Genomic DNA, 11071 nt, shown 5'->3' with positions numbered 1-11071 from the left:
ATTAACATTATCTTTATTCTCTTTGTATACAGAAATCACGATTCCTGTGCTTCTCTGTGGTGAATGCTTTGCTGCCAAATTTCCCAAGATTCTTTGGATTTGCAATGCCCCAGTTGCCTTGAACTCATTCCCAGGTTTCCCCAAGTTAAGCTCTAAGCTTATCAATGAGAGTATGAGGAAGAAATAAAGAAAATAGCACATTGTTTAAGGCTTTCTGTTAAGCCACCTGATTTTATTACCACATCTTACCAATCATTAAGGGTTTACTTCACCATGGTTACTTAACCAGTGAACCAATCATTATCTGAGTCCTTGGCCCTCTCTGAATCCAGAGTTTTTGTAATGTTCAATGAACCAGAACATCAGAAGCGATTCTCTCCCAGGTTTCAGTTCCCTCTGAGAACTGAACTTTCTGCTGTCTCTGCTACTCATCAATCAACATTCTCCCATTTTCATTTTGTCTACTAAAATACATCATGAAACACGGCTTACTTTTTCTTACTGTTGCTAATTAATTTAATGATTTTTCTATTATTTTAATGCAAGAGGAATAATATATGCACTCAGTTCAACTATAATGAATCAACTGGTGTTAATATTTTGATGAGAAGAGATTAAAGATGGCGGCCGAGTAACAGCTTCCCTGCAACTGGGAACAGCGAGTCTGGGGAGACAAGACTCCAGGCATCTCTGGCCGGTGGGATCTGCCTATAATCATCCCTTTGAGGATACAGAGAGCCAGCAAGGGACTTCTGGACCTCAAGAGGAGGACGGAAAACTGGCAAGTGGTTGCGTGTGTTCGATCAACGTAATCACGCTGGCAACCGTAAGTAAAAGCAGCAGTGAGACTGCAAACTGGAAAGGCCTTACCTGTGAACTGTTTTGGTGTTCTTGGACTTGGCACTCAGTTGAACTGCCTTGGGGAGAGCTTGAGCAGGAGTGTGGAGAACTTTGGCATTGTCTGGGGCCCCAGACTGAGCCACTGAGCTGGGTGCAGGAAGCCATTGTGAAAGAACTGCCCCGGCAAGCTCTGCACTCAGGGTCACAGAGCAAGGATTGGGTGGGTCAAAGTAACCTACTGACTGAGCAGCCTAAAGGTGGGGGCTGAGCTGCCTTACAGCCTTAATCTTTAGGGGCAGAGTGAGATGGTTTTGGCACACTAGAGCCTTGGGCTGTTGCCCTGGGTAGAGTGCCGTGACGTCACAGCTCATAGCAACCTCAAACTCCTGGGCTTGGCGCCACCCAGACCTCCATAAGAGCTGTGTAGCGACCCCCGACCAGTGACCCACACCCACTGGGCCTCCACATTCCCTGACCAGGAACTGCGGGAGCCACGCAACTCTGCATCCTCCCTCCTATGCCTCCCAGCTTCCACACTAGCCCGTTCATCTGGACAGGGACTCTGGTAGCTGTGTGCCCTTTGGAGCCCTCCCTGCCTCTGTGCAGAGCTCTTCTCCTGGTCAGAGACTGCTGCAGCCTTGGGTTCTCTGTGCCAAAGTCACTGGGAGCCTGGCACTCCCAGAACCGTGCGCACCACCCCCAGCCCTGTTGCTGGATCCGGGTGTGTCACAAACCGGAGCTGCTTCCACAACCAGAACTCCCTAGCTAGAGCAGCCCCAGAGGAACTACACAGGGTCACTCCCTACAAAGATTCAGCAACAATAGAGTGATCCTGCTGGGGTCTAATCTTGGAAAGACACCTCCCCAACTCTGAAGACAGCCAGAGGCAATGGTAAAAAACAATCATGAGGTGAAATCAACAGAAAAACTCTGGCAATATGAATAATCAGAGTAGATCAACTCCCCCAAGGATCAATGGGGGCAGAAACAGCACAAGACCCCATGCACAAACAAATAGCTGAGATGTCAGAAATTGAATTCAGGATCTGGATAGCAAATAAGATCGAATTAGAATTCCAAAAGTTATCTCAAGAATTCAATGGATTCAAAGACCAAATGACCAAAGAATTCGACACATTGAGACAAGAAGTTGCATCCCTCAAAGATCTGAGAAACACAATAGAATCCCTCAGTAACAGAATGGAGCAAGCAGAAGAAAGGATTTCTGACATTGAAGACAAAGCTTTCGAACGCTCCCAAACCCTCAAAGAAGAAGAGAAATGGAGAGCAAAAACAGAGCACTCTCTCAGAGAGCTCTCGGATAATTTGAAGAATACCAATATTCATCTTACAGGGATCCCCGAAAGTGATGAAGTGGCTTCACAAGGCACAGAGTCTCTTCTCCATGAGATTATGAAGGAGAACTTTCTAGACATGCCAAGAGATTCCGAAATTCAGACAGCAGACAGTTTCAGAACTCCAGCACGACTCAACCGAAATAAGACATCCCCCAGACATATCATAATCAATTTCACTAAAGTTAATATGAAGGAAAAAATTCCGAAAGCTGCCAGATGAAAGAAAACCATTACCTACCAGGGGAAGAATATCAGAATAACTGCAGATCTCTCTGCTGAAACCCTTCACTCTAGAAGAGGATAGTCATCGATTTTAATCTCCTAAAACAAAATAACTTTCAACCCAGGATCCTGTACCCATCTAAACTGAGCTTCATTAATGACGGACAAATTAAATACTTCAACAAAATTCACATGTTGAAGAAATTTGCCACAACTAAACCAGCTCTCCAGGACATTCTTAGACCTATCCTCCATAAAGACCAGCGTAATTATCCACCACAAAAGTAAACCCACCCCAAAAATTTTTGATCAAATTCCAACTTCCACAGTCACAAAAAAATTAAAAATGTCCACCCGTCTCTCGAAAGGCTTATCAATACTCTCAATTAATGTGAATGGTTTAAATTGTCCTCTAAAGAGGCATAGGTTGTCAGACTGGATACAAAAACTCAAGCCAGATATCCGCTGCATCCAAGAATCGCATCTTACATTAAAAGACAGATATGGACTCAAGGTGAAGGGATGGTCATCTATATTCCAGGCAAATGGAAAGCAGAAAAAAGCAGGCATTGCAATCCTGTTCGCAGATGCAATAGGTTTAAACCAACCAAAATAATTAAGGACAAGGATGGACACTTCATATTTGTTAAAGGTAATACTCAATATGATGAGATCTCAATTATTAATATTTATGCACCCAACCACAATGCACCTCAATTTATAAGAGAAACTCTAACAGACATGAGCAACTCGATTTCCTCCACTTACATAGTAGTTGGAGATTTTAACACCCCTTTAGCAGTCCTGGATAGATCCTCCAAAAAGAAGCTAAGCAAAGAAATTTTAGATTTAAACTCAACCATTCAACATCTGTACTTAACAGACATCTACAGAACATTTCATCCCAACAAAACTGAATACACGTTCTTCTCATCAGCCCACGGAACATACTCCAAAATCAACTACATCCTAGGCCACAAATCTAACCTCAGAAAATTTTAAAAAATAGAAATTATTCCTTGCATCTTCTCAGACCATCATGGAATAATTGTTGAACTCAATAACAACAGGAACCTGCATACCCATACTAAACATGGAAGCTAAACAACCTTATGCTGAAGGATACATTGGTTATAAACGAGATTAAGAAGGAAATCACCATATTTTGGAACAAAACAACAATCAAGACACGAATTACCAGAACCTCTGGGATACTGCAAAGGCAGTCCTAGGAGGGAAATTTGTAGCACTGCAAGCCTTCCTCAAGGAAACAGAAAGAGAGGAAGTCAATAACTTAACAGAACATCTCAAGCAACTGGAGAAAGAAGAACACTTCAACCCCAAACCCAGCAAAAGAAAAGAAATAACCAAAATCAGAGCAAATTAAATGAAATTGAAAACAAAAGAACTATACAACAGATCAATAAATCCAAAAGCTGGTTTTTTGGAAAGATCAATAAAAGAGATACACCTTTGGCCAACCTAACCAAGAAAAAAAGAGTAAAATCTCTAATTTCATGAATCAGAAACGGTAATGATGAAATAACAACAGACCCCTCAGAAATTAAAAATATCCTTGATGAATACTACAAGAAAATCTACTCTCACAAATATGAAAATCTGAAAGAAATCGACCAATACCTGGAAGCATGCCACCTACCAAGACTTAGCCAGAATGAAGTGGAAATGTTGAACAGCCTATATCAAGTTCTGAAATAGCATCAACTATACAAAATCTCCCTAAAAAGAAAAGCCCAGGACCAGATGACTTTACGTCAGAATTCTACCAAACATTTAAAGAAGAACTAGTACCTATACTACTAAACCTCTTCCAAAATATAGAAAAAGAAGGAATATTACCTAGCACATTCTACGAAGCAAACATCACCTTGATCCCCAAACCAGGGAAAGACCCAACAAGAAAAGAAAATTATAGACAAATATCACTAATGAATATAGATGCTAAAATACTCAATAAGATCCTAACATACAGAATTTAGCAACACATCAAAAAAAATACACACATGACCAAGTTGGATTTATCCCAGGGTCTCAAGGCTGGCTCAATATACCTAAATCTATAAATGTAATTCAACACATGAAGAAATTTAAAAATAAAGACCATATGATTCTTTCAATTGATGCAGAAAAAGCTTTTGATAATATTCAGCATCCCTTCATGATCAGAGCACTTAAGAAAATTGGTATAGAAGGGACATTTCTAAACTAATAGAGGCCATCTACAGCCAATATTGTATTGAATGGAGTTAAAATGAAATCATTTCCACTTAGATCAAGAACCAGGCAAGGTTGCCCATTGTCTCCATTGCTGTTTAACATTGTAATGGAAGTTTTAGCCATTGCAATTAGGGAAGAAAAGGTGATCAAGGGTATCCACATAGGGTCAGAAGAGATCAAACTTTCACTCATCACAGATGATATGATCGTATATCTGGAAAACACTAGGGATTCTACTACAAAACTTTTAGAAGTGATCAAGGAATATAGCAATGTCTCAGGCTACAAAATCAATACCCATAAATCTGTAGCCTTTATATATACCAACAATAACCAAGCCGAACAAACAGTCGAGGACTCTATTCCTTTCACAGTAGTGCCAAACAAGATGAAATATTTGGGAGTATACCTAACAAAGGACGTGAAAGATCTCTACAAAGAGAACTATGAAACTCTAAGAAAAGAAATAGCCGAAGATGTTAACAGATGGAAAAACATACCATGCTCATGGCTGGGAAGAATCAACATTGTTAAAATGTCCATACTGCCCAAAGCAATATATAATTTTAATGCAATTCCTATTAAAGCTCCATTGTCATATGTTAAAGATCTTGAAAAAATAATACTTCTTTTTATATGGAATCAAAAAAGACCTCAAATAGCCAAAACATTACTGAGCAATAAAAAAAAAGCAGGAGGAATCACCCTACCAGACCTGAGACTGTACTATAAATCCATAGTGATCAAAACAGCATGGTACTGGCACAAAAGCAGAGAAGTAGATGTCTGGAACAGAATAGAGAACCAAGAGATGGATCCAGCTACTTACTGTTATTTGATCTTTGACAAGCCAGTTAAAAACATTCAGTGGGGAAAAGATTCCCTATTTAACAAATGGTGCTGGGTAAACTGGCTGGCAACCTGTAGAAGATTGAAACTGGACCCACACCTTTCACCATTAACTAAGATAGACTCTCACTGGATCAAAGATTCAAACTTAAGACATGAAACTATAAAAATACTTGAAGAAAGTGCAGGGAAAACTCTTGAAGGAATCGACCTGGGTGAATATTTTATGAGGAGGACTCGCCAGGCAATTGAAGCAGTATCAAAAATACACTACTGGGACCTGATAAAACTAAAAAGCTTCTGCACAGCCAAGAACATAGTAAGTAAAGCAAGTGGACAGCCCTCAGAATGGGAGAAAATATTTGCAGGTTATACCTATGATAAAGGTCTAATAATCAGAATCCACAGAGAACTCAAATTTATTAGCAAGAAAAGAACACGTGACCCCATTTCAGGGTGGGCCAGGGACTTATAGAGAAATTTATCTAAAGAAGACCGACGCAAAATCTACAAACACATGGAAAAAAGCTCATCATCCTTAATCATCAGAAAAATGCAAGTCAAAACTACTCTGAGATACCACCTAACCCCAGTAAAAGTAGCCCACTTAACAAAATCCCAAAACCAGAAATGTTGGCATGGATGTGGAGGAAAGGGCACACTTCTACACTGCTGGTGGGAATGCCCATAATACGTTCCTTCTGGAAGGATGTTTGGAGAATACTTAGAGACCTAAAACTAGACCTGCCATTCAATCCTATAATTCCTTTACTAGGTTTATACCCAGTAGACCAAAAATCGTAATATAACAAAGACATCTGTACCAGAATGTTTATTGCAGCCCAATTCATAATTGCTAAGTCATGGAAGAAGCCCAAGTGCCCATCGACCCACGAATGGAGTAGCAAATTGTGGTACATGTATACCATGGAATACTATGCAGCCTTAAAGAAAGATGGAGACTTTACCTCTTTCATGTTTACATGGATGGAGCTGGAACATATTCTTCTTAGCAAAGTATCTCAGGAATGGAAGAAAAAGTATCCAATGTACTCAGCCCTACTATGAAGCTAAATTATAGCTTTCACATGAAGACTATAACCCAACTATAGCACAAGACTATGGGGAAAGGGCCAAGGAAGGGTAAGGGAGGGGGAAGGTTTTGGTGGAGGGAGGGTAATGGGTGGGGCCACATCTATGGCACATCTTAGAATGGGTACAGGCGATTGCACTAATGTAGACAGCTATGATTTAACAATAAAAAAAGAAAAAAAATATTTTGATGAATTGAAGTTGCCTCTTTAGTGCGTGCCATTTTCATCTACTCTTCCCCACTTTTTGCTTATTTTACAGTTGAAATTTCTTGCATTAATTAATTAATACAGGGTGTCAGGATTCATTCAAACATTGAAATAAAGAAGAAAAACAAGGAATGTTTATGGTTTTCAGTTCTTCTAGCTGAGAAATAGGATTCTCTTTTCCTCCCACCTTTCTCTCTTTTTATCTCCACCAAATATCAGAAGAGTTACCTAGTTCATAGAGACTTGTATTTTAAAAAAATTTTTAAGTAGACTTTTTTTTTTTTTACTGCAGTTTTAGGTCCACAGCAAAACTAAGCATAAGAGTTTTCATATACTTCTTGCCTCTCACATACATGCACAGCCTCCACCACCGTCCGCATAAAGTGATACATTTGTTTTAATCAATGAACCTACATTGACCATGATTATCACCCTAAATCCATACCTCATGTTAGGATTCACACTGGTCGCACATCCTATGGGTTTTGACAAATGTATAAAGGCATGTATCCATCATCATAACATCCTAAAGAATAGTTTCACTGCTCTAAAATCCCTCTTTGCTTCACCTATGCACCCCTCCTTCTCCTGTCCCTCCAGCAGGCAATCACTAATCTTTTTATTGTCTCTATACTTTTATCTTTTCCAGAATGTCATGTAGTTGAATGGCGGTGTGTAGCCTTTCCAGATTGGCTTCTTTTTCTTAGTGGTATGTGTGTATCCTGCATGCCTTTTCATTGCTTGATAGCTCATTTCTTTTGGGCACCAAATAATTCCATTGTCTGGATGTACTCCAGCTTATTTTTCTGTTCATCTACTGCAAGGCATCTCCATTGCTTCTAAGTTTTGCAATTATGAATAAAGCTGCTCTAAATATTGACATAAAGACTTGTAATTGGGGCGGCGCCTGTGGCTCAAAGGGGTAGGGCGCTGGCCCCATATGCCACAGGTGGCGGGTTCAAACCCAGCCCCAGCCAAAAAAAAAAAAAAAAACTGCAAAAAAAAAAAAAGACTCGTAAGTGTTGTAACTTTTTATTTATTTATTTTTTATTATATCATAGCTGTGTACACTAATTCAATTATGGGGCACAATGTGCTGGTTTTATATACAGTTTGAAATACTTTCATCATGGTTAACATGGCTGTGACCACTCTTACTTGTCAGTCAATATGTGAACATTTATATATGATAACAAATACATCTAACGTCTGAAAATACAAACCCATAATAGCGAAATATATCCACGTAAAAAGTATTTCACAAGCAAATTTAGGTATTTTAAACTTCTAGATATTCATATTCTATGAACATGGGATTCTATTCCATAGAATAGGAGATATTCTATCCTCCCTCAGCCATAGAGTAAAATTTTGGCAATTCTCCCAAGGACTGTATGGCAAAAGATCTCAAAGTACAAATTGTGCCATCACCGCTGGAAAACAATCATGGTAGTTGTATTCTTATGAAAAAGAAAAGACTCATTTCAGTTAGATAATAAGCTTCAAATTTTAATTGGAGTAATTGAATGGAAAAGCCAACGCCAAGTGAGCTCTCTTTCAGGGTCTCTCTTTTTTTTTTTTTTCTCATTAAACTTTGTTTTAATGGGTCTCAAAATTCTGTGACAGATTTTTGGTCATGTTGTTTCCATTAAAAAGTACTGATTTTAAAAACTAATAACTTAAAACTGCCACACAAAAAGAAACAAATGGTCCACAAAACATTTTCCTTTCCTTCGAAGGTTTTACGATGCATTGTTATCATTAACCAGTCCTTTACTATTAAACTTAAATGGCCAATTGAAACAAACAGTTCTGAGACTGTTCTTCCACCACTGATAAAGACTGGGGTGGCAGGTATTAGAGATAATATTCATTTAGCCTTCTGAGCTTTCCGGGCAGACTTGGTGACCTTGCCAGCTCCAGCAGCCTTCTTGTCCACTGCTTTGATGACATCAACAGCAACTGTCTGTCTCATGTCACGAACAGCAAAATGACCCAGAGGAGGATAATCTGAGAAGCTCTCAACACACATGGGTTTGCCAGGAACCATATGGATGATGGCAGCGTCAACAGATTTCAGGAATTTATGGCCATCTTCCAGCTTTTTACCAAAGTGGCAGTCAATCTTTTCCTTCAGCTCAGCAAACTTGCAGGCAATGCGAGCTGAGTGACAATCCAGTATAGGACCGTAGCCAGCACTAATTTGGCCTGGATGGTTCAGGATAATCACCTGAGCAGTGAAGCCAGCTGCTTCCGTAGGTGGGTGATTTTTGCTATCACCAGCAACGTTGCCACGATGAACATCTTTGACAGACACATTCATGATGTTGAAGCCCACGTTGTATCCTGGAAGAGCTTCACTCAAAGCTTCATGGTGCATTTCAACAGACTTTACTTCAGTTGTAACATTAACTGGAGCAAAGGTGACCACCATGCCAGGTTTGAGAACACCAGTCTCCACTGGGCCCACAGGGACAGTACCAATACCACCAATTTTGTAGACATCCTGCAGAGGCAGACGCAAGGGCTTGTCAGTTGGATGAGTTGGTGGCAGAATGCAATCCAGAGCTTCAAGCAGCGTGGTTCCACTGGCATTACCATCCTTCCGGGTGACTTTCCATCCCTTGAACCAAGATATGTTTGCACTTGGCTCCAACATGTTGTCACCATTCCAACCAGAAATTGGCATGAATGCTACTGTGTCAGGGTTGTAGCCAATTTTCTTAATGTAAGTGCTGACTTCTTTAACGATTTCCTCGTATCTCTTCTGGCTGTAGGGTGACTCAGTGGAATCCATCTTGTTAACACCAACAATTAGTTGTTTCACACCTAGTGTGAAGACAGAAGGGCATGCTCACAGGTCTGCCCATTCTTTGAGATACCAGCTTCAAATTCACCAACACCAGTAGCAACAATCAGGACAGCACAGTCAGCCTGAGATGTGCCTGTAATCATGATTTTGATAAAGTCTCTGTGTCCTGGGGCATCAATGATAGTAACATAGTATTTGCTGGTCTCAAATTTCTACAGGGAGATATCAATGGTGATACCACACTCACGTTCAGCCTTCAGTTTGTCCAAGACCCAGGTGTACTTGAAGGAGCCCTTTCCCATCTCAGCAGCCTCCTTCTCAAATTTTTCAATGGTTCTCTTGTCAATGCCACCACATTTGTAGATCAGATGGCCAGTAGTGGTGGACTTGCCCAAATCTATGTGTCCAATGACAAGGATGTTGATATGAGTCTTTTCCTTCCCCATTTTGGATCCTATGGGCGGTTTTCACAACACCTGTGTTCTGGCGGCAAACCTGTTGTGAAAAAACTCTTTCAGGGTCTCTTGACTGTACTATTCCCTCCTCAGACATTTGATCAGCCATAGGCTGACAGTTCCAGTTCTCACTTTCATCCATTATTCTTGGTACATTCCCTCTGGGTTTTGAGACCCTCATTTAAAGTCACTTCACCAAGTGTGGCATTACCATCCCTTGGTTGTGTGTCGAAACAAATATACTTTCTTCTTGAAAATAGTGTGAGGCTCCATATCTCTTTCAAATGTGGAAGACCTGGAATCATAATCTTATATCTAACCCTAGTTTGTTACTGGCTTATAATTACTATGTGTTACTCAGAGCTCTATCTATGAAATCTAGCTTCTTTGCATGACTTTAAGGTAACAGAGCTGTTTTGATATTTAGAAAGGAAAAGACAAAGGCAACCTTTGCTCTGTTTCTTTTGATAACAGTTAGCCACTGTTAAAATGTCACTAAGTCAGGCTGGAAGACCTTGTGATCACAGAGGTTCCTTTCCACTCAAGAACAAACTCATTATGCTCAAGTTCAAATAATGAGTTTCGTCTGAACCAAGTCAAACCACGTTTCCCTGAATGGAATTCTACTCCTGATTGGTACCTTTGAGAAAATCTTCTCAATTTCTCACAGATGCATGCAGTTCTAAACTACCAAGAGACTGAGGAATTAATATCTGCTCAAGCAAAGAAATATGAAAAATCCTCCAAACAGGATACTTCTATCAGGAGCAATGGAGCACCTAAACTAGTTTTATTTTTATTTATTTTATTTATTTTTATTAAATCATAGCTGTGTACATTGATATATTCATGGGGCATCATTCATTAGCTTCACAGACCATTTACCAAGTTTCGCATATACCCTTGTAAGATGCACCACTGGTGTAATCCCACCAATCCCCTTCCCTCTACCCACCTCCCCCCTCCCTCCCGTCCATATCCTCCTTCCCCCTATTC

At 40.1% G+C, this 11071-nt stretch overlaps 1 pseudogene across 1 annotated transcript in view; it reads right to left on the bottom strand.

Annotated features, from left to right (window-relative positions):
• Nucleotides 1-8652: 8652 nt before the first annotated feature.
• Nucleotides 8653-11071, bottom strand: part of LOC128567857 (elongation factor 1-alpha 1-like) — a 190195-nt pseudogene continuing 187776 nt past the window's right edge. Inside the window, exon 2 of the transcript XR_008374945.1 lies at nt 8653-10115. The product of XR_008374945.1 is annotated as an elongation factor 1-alpha 1-like (transcript). The remainder of the gene's footprint in view (nt 10116-11071) is intronic.

Source organism: Nycticebus coucang, chromosome 16 (assembly GCF_027406575.1).
Source record: "Nycticebus coucang isolate mNycCou1 chromosome 16, mNycCou1.pri, whole genome shotgun sequence".
NCBI classification, from domain to species: domain Eukaryota; kingdom Metazoa; phylum Chordata; class Mammalia; order Primates; family Lorisidae; genus Nycticebus; species Nycticebus coucang.
Note: the sequence above shows the minus strand (reverse complement) of the source record. Positions and strands in the feature narration are given on the sequence as shown.